Source organism: Rousettus aegyptiacus, unplaced genomic scaffold (assembly GCF_014176215.1).
Source record: "Rousettus aegyptiacus isolate mRouAeg1 unplaced genomic scaffold, mRouAeg1.p scaffold_m13_p_10, whole genome shotgun sequence".
In the NCBI taxonomy this organism is placed as follows: Eukaryota; Metazoa; Chordata; class Mammalia; order Chiroptera; family Pteropodidae; genus Rousettus; species Rousettus aegyptiacus.
Genome location: NW_023416285.1, coordinates 74513982 through 74520817, shown reverse-complemented (window position 1 = coordinate 74520817; position 6836 = coordinate 74513982). Strand labels below are relative to the sequence as shown.

Sequence of the window (6836 nt, the reverse complement as noted above, 5' to 3'; positions counted from 1 at the left end):
GTACTCCTGATTTGATGTTTATTTCACATTCGAAAACAGAGCAAAATACTTACAGTAACAGCCTTTTACTAGAGAAGAGGCTGATTTTAATAATTGAAATTTGAAAGTACATTTAAGTTCTTTCCAAATCTAGTTTTATCTGACACCTTTGTTCATCATGTCTCATGAACGGTTCCTTCATGTTGACATCATCATCAAGTACATGAAATATTTGCTAGCTACTTCTTTAGTACTCAGATTACAATGCCAATTAAGTGCCTCAGGCTAAGAAATAAATAGAGCGTACAGCTAATCATGTGTGAGGTGATTGTAAAGTCACCATTCCTTGCTCTGGTCCCTCCTGAGAAGAAAGTTCATAATCCTAAACAGATAGAGAGATTTTCTCCTCTTCTTATTTCTTACCCAAAGGACAGCTCCCAAATTTCTTTCAAGGAGGTTCTTCAGGTCTTGGATGCATAGTGCTGCCCCACAACAATCATGCGAGGCATATTGTTTAAAAATTTTAGTGATATCGAAGATACTTCTCAGAAGTGGTCACCAGAGTCCACGGGTCACACTGAACCTGGAAAACAATAATATTGGTCTTATGATTAGCATGGGTTAAACCCAAATAAACCACTTGAATCTTGGCATTATAAACAAACAAACAAAACAAAACAAACAAACAGGACTTAGCCAAAAGCAGATCCATGTTAGACGAATACATGGAGCCTGAACAGTGACCCACGCTCTCTGCCTCCCTGCACCTGCCAAAGTGAGGCATCTGGAGCCCAGTCTGTGGCCCCAGCAGCAGTGCTGAGAGGCAGCCCTCATAGAGCACCACAGCATGTTGGAATGGCTACATTGACAACCTTATGGCTGATGGAGCCTGTTAGGATGCAGCCATCATGGGCTATGAGGACTCACCCTCTGTCTGGGCCAGCATCCTTGGGAAAACCTTCACCAACATCACACCAGCTGAGGTTGGTGTCCTGGTTGGCAAAGACTAGTTAAGATTTTTTCCTGTGAATGGGCTGACACTTGGGGGCCAGAAATGTTCTGTGGCTCAGGACTCACTGCTCCAAGATGGGGAATTTATTATGAATCTTTGTACCAAGAGTACTGGCAGAGCTCCTGCTTTTAGTATCACTGTCCCCACGACTGCCAAGATACTAGTTCAGCTGATAGGCAAAGAAGGTATCCACAATGGCGTGATCAACAAGAAAAGTTAAGAAATGGCCTTCCACCTGCAGCATTCTCAGTACGGACCTCATCTTTCCCTTTCCCCTACCATTCCTTACTGCATTTGTACCCCTCTCCTTCACATAGACCTATTATATATTTTGGCCATTAATCCATACCCCTTATTGCTGTTAAAACAATATGATATGGGCTGGGGGCCAGGGCTGGATGTATAGACACCTCTTCCTTCCAATACCCCTCTTGTGTGTGGTTGGAAAACTTTTTTTTTCCCCTGAATTAAAAAGATTCTACCAAAAAAAAAAAGGAATACATGGAAAGCTTCACTGGCTGGGTGAATATAGTGGTTCATGTAGCTGGCTTCTTAAATTACTTCTCAACTCCAATACCTCAGATACCATAACTACATAAAGATGACTTATATTGGGTAGAACCAATTTAAAAGAGAACCAAGGGGTGGAAAACCTGTGAGATGGCAGGTTTAGGAAGATGAACCCCATCAGAGTCACTGGTGATCATGTTCCAACTCTGAAATTCAAACAAATTTGCAGAATTCAGAGCCTTAGGAGAAGAGCCATGTCTCCATTTGAATGATGGCTCTAACTGTGAGAAGATGGCATAGAAACAGTAAGAGTTAGACTTCCCTGTAAGATACTGCTGTCTTGTGGCTCATAGACCCTTGTTGCCCCTGCACCTCCAACACCTACGACAGCTGGAAAATAAAGTCATACAGAAGAACATGATCCCACTGAATGAGACCCACCCACCTCACTTAAGGGGGAAGTCCAGTGCTCGCTGACACTGCTGGCAAGTGCACTGGGCAGCTGGGAGCTGGGCCTTTGATAAAAGGTTTTCATTGGGGCCTGAAGACCATCTTGGGAAGGAGACATCCATTCTGTGGGATGACCCAATTCATTCCTAAATAAGCGCAACTCCACCTCTGTCTCCACAAATGGCTTGTTTATCTTACTATTTGCTCATGTAGCTATTTGGCACAAGGTTCACAAATCTTGCTTCCTGACAGTTAGGGTACTGGTCACACCTAACATGAAAGGATAGAGTATTTGACAGAATCTCCAATTTTCTTTGTTAAAATTCAATAAAACAAATCAATAAAAAATAAAAGTAGCACAAGATAACTCTTATTCAGAGCAAAAGCACAGGAAATGGTGATTATGGTATCACTTACTCTTCTAGCTGGAGGATGGAAAGTTTCTTCTGCTATATAGTTTTTAAGCAGCTAGATTACAGAAACATTAAAATGTGGGGGAAAAATCCTGGATTTTCACTCAGAGCTGAACTTTTGCTACTGACATTGTCAAATGTGTAAAAACAGAGGTTAGACTTTGGAGCTTAAGTGTTTTCTCCTTGAGCAAAAATGGAGGATAAACTTGACAACTCTTCCATGTAAGACTTGAACTGTACCTACAGCATAGGAAAGAGTCTGGGAACCCAGTATTCTCTTTCTGCCCCCTACAAGGCCCACACTAAATGGGGATTTCTGGAGATTACCCCAACTTGCTGCTATGTGCATACTCTCCTCTGAAAATGAGTCACTTTCCATTCTTGGTATTGTAATTTAATTTGGTGCAAGGTTTGTGGTAGAAGATCAGACCTATTTCTAGCTTCAATGTAGAAAAACTACTCATTTTTACTTTTTTTTTTTGAAGGAGAGTTTGACTTCTCTTATTTATATCCATATAAAACAAGGTCTTAAGCAGGTAAGCATTGAAAAGTTATGTGGTGAAGAATTAAATCAAACATACCTGGAAGGCCCTTAAACCAAACAATGATATTTCAGGTATAGAGAACCAGGTAGAAATGTAATCAGCAGATTTTAATCCAGCACACACACACATCTTCCAGTAACTCACTTGGACTGCAAACTGCTGTCCCTAGGAATGCTCTCTTCCAGGAGGAGTGGGAAGAAATACTTTTTTTTATTGCCTTCATCCATTTGCCAGGGACTAGACAGGTCTCGTTTTCTGAGGAAACCCCCAATTCTGGTGCCTGCTTTCTGACCAAGTTCCCTCTGCCCCCTCAGGCCAAGCACCGGTTATCCCCACCCTGGCCCAGGGCCCATATCACAAGCTGGAGCTAGTGGCAAGGAAAGATTGTGCCAGCTTGTGGGCCAGGGGCCCAGACCAGCTGGAGGGGCACATTCTACCCTCCAACCCTTCCAGACTGGAAAGAGAGCACATATCTCTGCTCCCTTCTACCCCTTGGCAAAGCCCCTCCGCACCTGTTTCTACTTTTTAAAATCATGTAACTCACTTTAAAGTAGGTTTTCAGGAAATTTCAAAAACGATTTCAAGAATCTGTACTGTATGTACATGGTCATTTTATACCATAGTATCTAGTTTTACAAATACTTCAGTCTCTCCTTTAAAAATATGTCTAGTACATTCAATTAGTCAATGAAGAGAACTCTGCAGGTAGTGATGAAGAAGAATGCCATACATATTAAATGTGGTCTCTAGATTTTTTTAAAGCTGGAGAAAATTTTTAGAAAAAAAATCCTATATAAGACATTCAGTTCTAGCAGGGTGGAGAAACTCGCCTATTTTTTCTTCTTTTTTTTTTTTTTTGAAGAGAATTAAATTAAAAGTCCTACAATCAGAACGTAACATCCTACTTGGCATGTGGTGAGTGTTCAACAAATGTTGGCATTTATGGTTATTGTTCTTTTATTCTGCTCAGCCACATGAGATCGTTGTATACTGATTTTCCCTAAGCTTTGTAATGGCTTCTTACTCTTTTCCTCTCCCTTCTCTTACTTTCTCATTTTTTATCTTTTTCTTTCTCTCCTTGCTCTAGCCACCTCCAGTCATTCCAAGTTTTTTTTTTTACTATTTTTATTGGCATCCTTCCTATTAATAATTCCATCAGGAAATAGTGTAAATTTGCATGTTTTTTCCCTGAAAAGTGTTTCTTATTAAATGCAAAAGCGTATTATCAAGCTTAAATATAAATTTTTAAAATGGCTATACCAATTTAGTCTAAAAGGTCTATCTGCTAGGATACATGCATATCCCCAACCAGTATCACTTATGGAGAGATTCTTTAAATCTTTGTCAGCCCATCTTCTCGTGGATACACCTGACCAAATCAGTAATGCAGAGGAAGACCTGCTTCAGCTCTTCATGGCACCACTTTGTAATCATAGCAAGGATGCACATAAGTCTGTTTCTGGCAGTTTGCTTCAGTCTACTCTACAGAATATGGGGCATTTGAGATGACATCTTGGCTCATGCTGATCTTATTTCTTTGATTAATCCAGAAATGCCTGGGACACTTCTTCCTATAGCATCCATGTTCTCATCTCTCACTTACTGCTCAACCCATTTCATTTAACCTCTGCCTATTCTCAACACCTTTTTTGAAGTCACTACTTTCTTCCAGGTGGTTAAATCCAATGCACATTGTCCAAGTCTCATTCTTCTGAGCTCTCTTAGCACCCTTCCAGGCAGCAAGCCATTGGATCTCCTTTGCAACATTCTCTCTTTCTTTGCCCTCTGTGACCTAACCCTCACTTTTTTATTTTTTATTTTTGCTCCCTCTCTGGCTACTTCTCAGTCTCATTTACAGATGTTTCCTCTTACCCATCCTTTGAATTTTCACCTTCCAGCCACTAAATTTACTCTTCATTCTGGTTTATCTCACTTATGCCCAAAGTTTCAATTATCAGCAATGTGAAGATGACTCACAAATATGTCTTTGTTTTAGTTCTCGAAGTCCTGATCTATAGATTTAGTTGCTTTCTTGACATGTCCACTTGGCCATCTCAGAGATACCTTCAGATCAGCAATTCTACAACTTCCTCCTTAACTCTCCCAAACACAGTCTTAAGACTATGTTCCCTTTTCATTGACTGGCACCATCATTCTTCACACTATGCTAGTTTACCTTTTACCTAATCCATTACTGAATTCTGGCAATTGTTTTTCCTTCTGAATATCTTTTGAATTCTTCTTTCATCTTAGTTTACACCCTAGTCTAAGATAGCACGATTTCTTATATGGAGTTATTGGGTTAGCCTTAAAAATGGCTGTGCTGCCTCCACTAGATCTCCACTCAGGCAGAATAACCCTTTCAGATGCAAATCTGCCATCCCCTAGATAATACGCTTTAGATATTCCACTTTACACTTAGGATAAACACTAAAACTCAAAAAGTGAGTCATCCATGCCTACATGATCTTGCCCCTACCTCAGTTTCTGGTTTTCTCCTGCACCACTCCTCTCACTTTTCTTTCTATGCTTCTACTATTTTGGCCTTTTTTCACAGTGTACCACTCTTGCTTTTGTCACAGAGCTTTCTCATATGCTATTCCTTCTGTCCGAATCACTCTTCTGACCCTCTATCAGGTAGTGTCTTATCTTCCCACAGTACAAGCTTAAGCATCACCTCCTCAGGTCACCATTTCCTAACTTCCCTTGCATGTCTCCTTCCTGGCACTTACCACTATTACAATTTTTCATTTGCTTTATTATTATTGGTGAATGTCCACCTTCCTTTCTAGGCTCAAGCTACACAAGGTCATGAATTATGTATATTTTTACTAACCATTCTGACTAGTCTCAAAGAGGAAAACAATAGAGGCTCAATAGATACCTATGAGATGAAAAATCATTCATATGGCTGTATAATACATTTTTTTATGTAAAGGAGAATGGAGACTTATAATTACTGTTAGATTTGGAGTATCTTGAGAGTCATTCTGAAGTGACCAGTAGAATATTTCATTACCTACGTTAAAGAGGTGGGTTATTGTGATGATGCTATGAACATCCATGTCCAAGTTTTTCTCTGGACATGTTTTCTTTTTATTCAGGTATATATGAAGGAATAACATTGCTGGGCCACATAGATAACTCTATATTTAACCTTCTGATAAACTACCAGGTTGTTTTCCAAAACAGCTGCACCATGGACAGTGCAGTTGTAAAAAATGGAAGTCAATTAAAGGGAAGCGAGCACATGGAATAGCTGAGAATAACTTTATGCTGGGTTAGCTGTGGGGCACAAGAAAAAGTGATTTAAAGGAGTTAAGTTGTGATCCAGTTATTTCAGGAGATCCTTAGATGTTTTCAAGTCAAGGGTACTTTTGGAAATTTGTCAGGTGATAAGTTTTCATTCACCTGGAAAGAGATGAGATTGATAAACTATCACTTGTTAACCCTGAAGTTGAAGGTTCTGTCAGCCTCAAGTATTATAAGGTCAGATGAATCTGTCTTACAGTCATGATTTCTTGGCTTTCTTTTTCCAACATTTAGAAATCTTGTTCTATTTCAAGCCTATATGAATGCCCATGTTTTCTCCTTTTCTTTCTAGACTTTTTTTTAATGTAAATCTTTATTTTATGGAGAATTTGTTTTGTAATAAATATTTTGGAATGTATTTTTCCAATTGATTAGCAAGTTCTCCATATATTTTCACTGAGTAATTTATGTTTTTCTGTTGATTACAAATGCTGTAATTTCTCCTCATCTTAAAAGGTGCCACCCAGAGCAGATCCCTTTATATCTCTGTCATTTCTCTCTGACATGTTATATAAAGTTTAGAGTCAAAGGAATTTGTTGTATTCATTTTAATGATAAGGCAGATATTGTTCTGGATCATCTGTTCTATTCCATTCCAGATATGCTAAAAGTGTG

General features: G+C 39.3%; 1 pseudogene; it reads left to right on the top strand.

Annotated features, from left to right (window-relative positions):
* The first annotated feature begins 836 nt into the window (after window positions 1–836).
* Window positions 837–1978, top strand: LOC107505119 (annotated as a pseudogene).
* Window positions 1979–6836: the final 4858 nt, after the last annotated feature.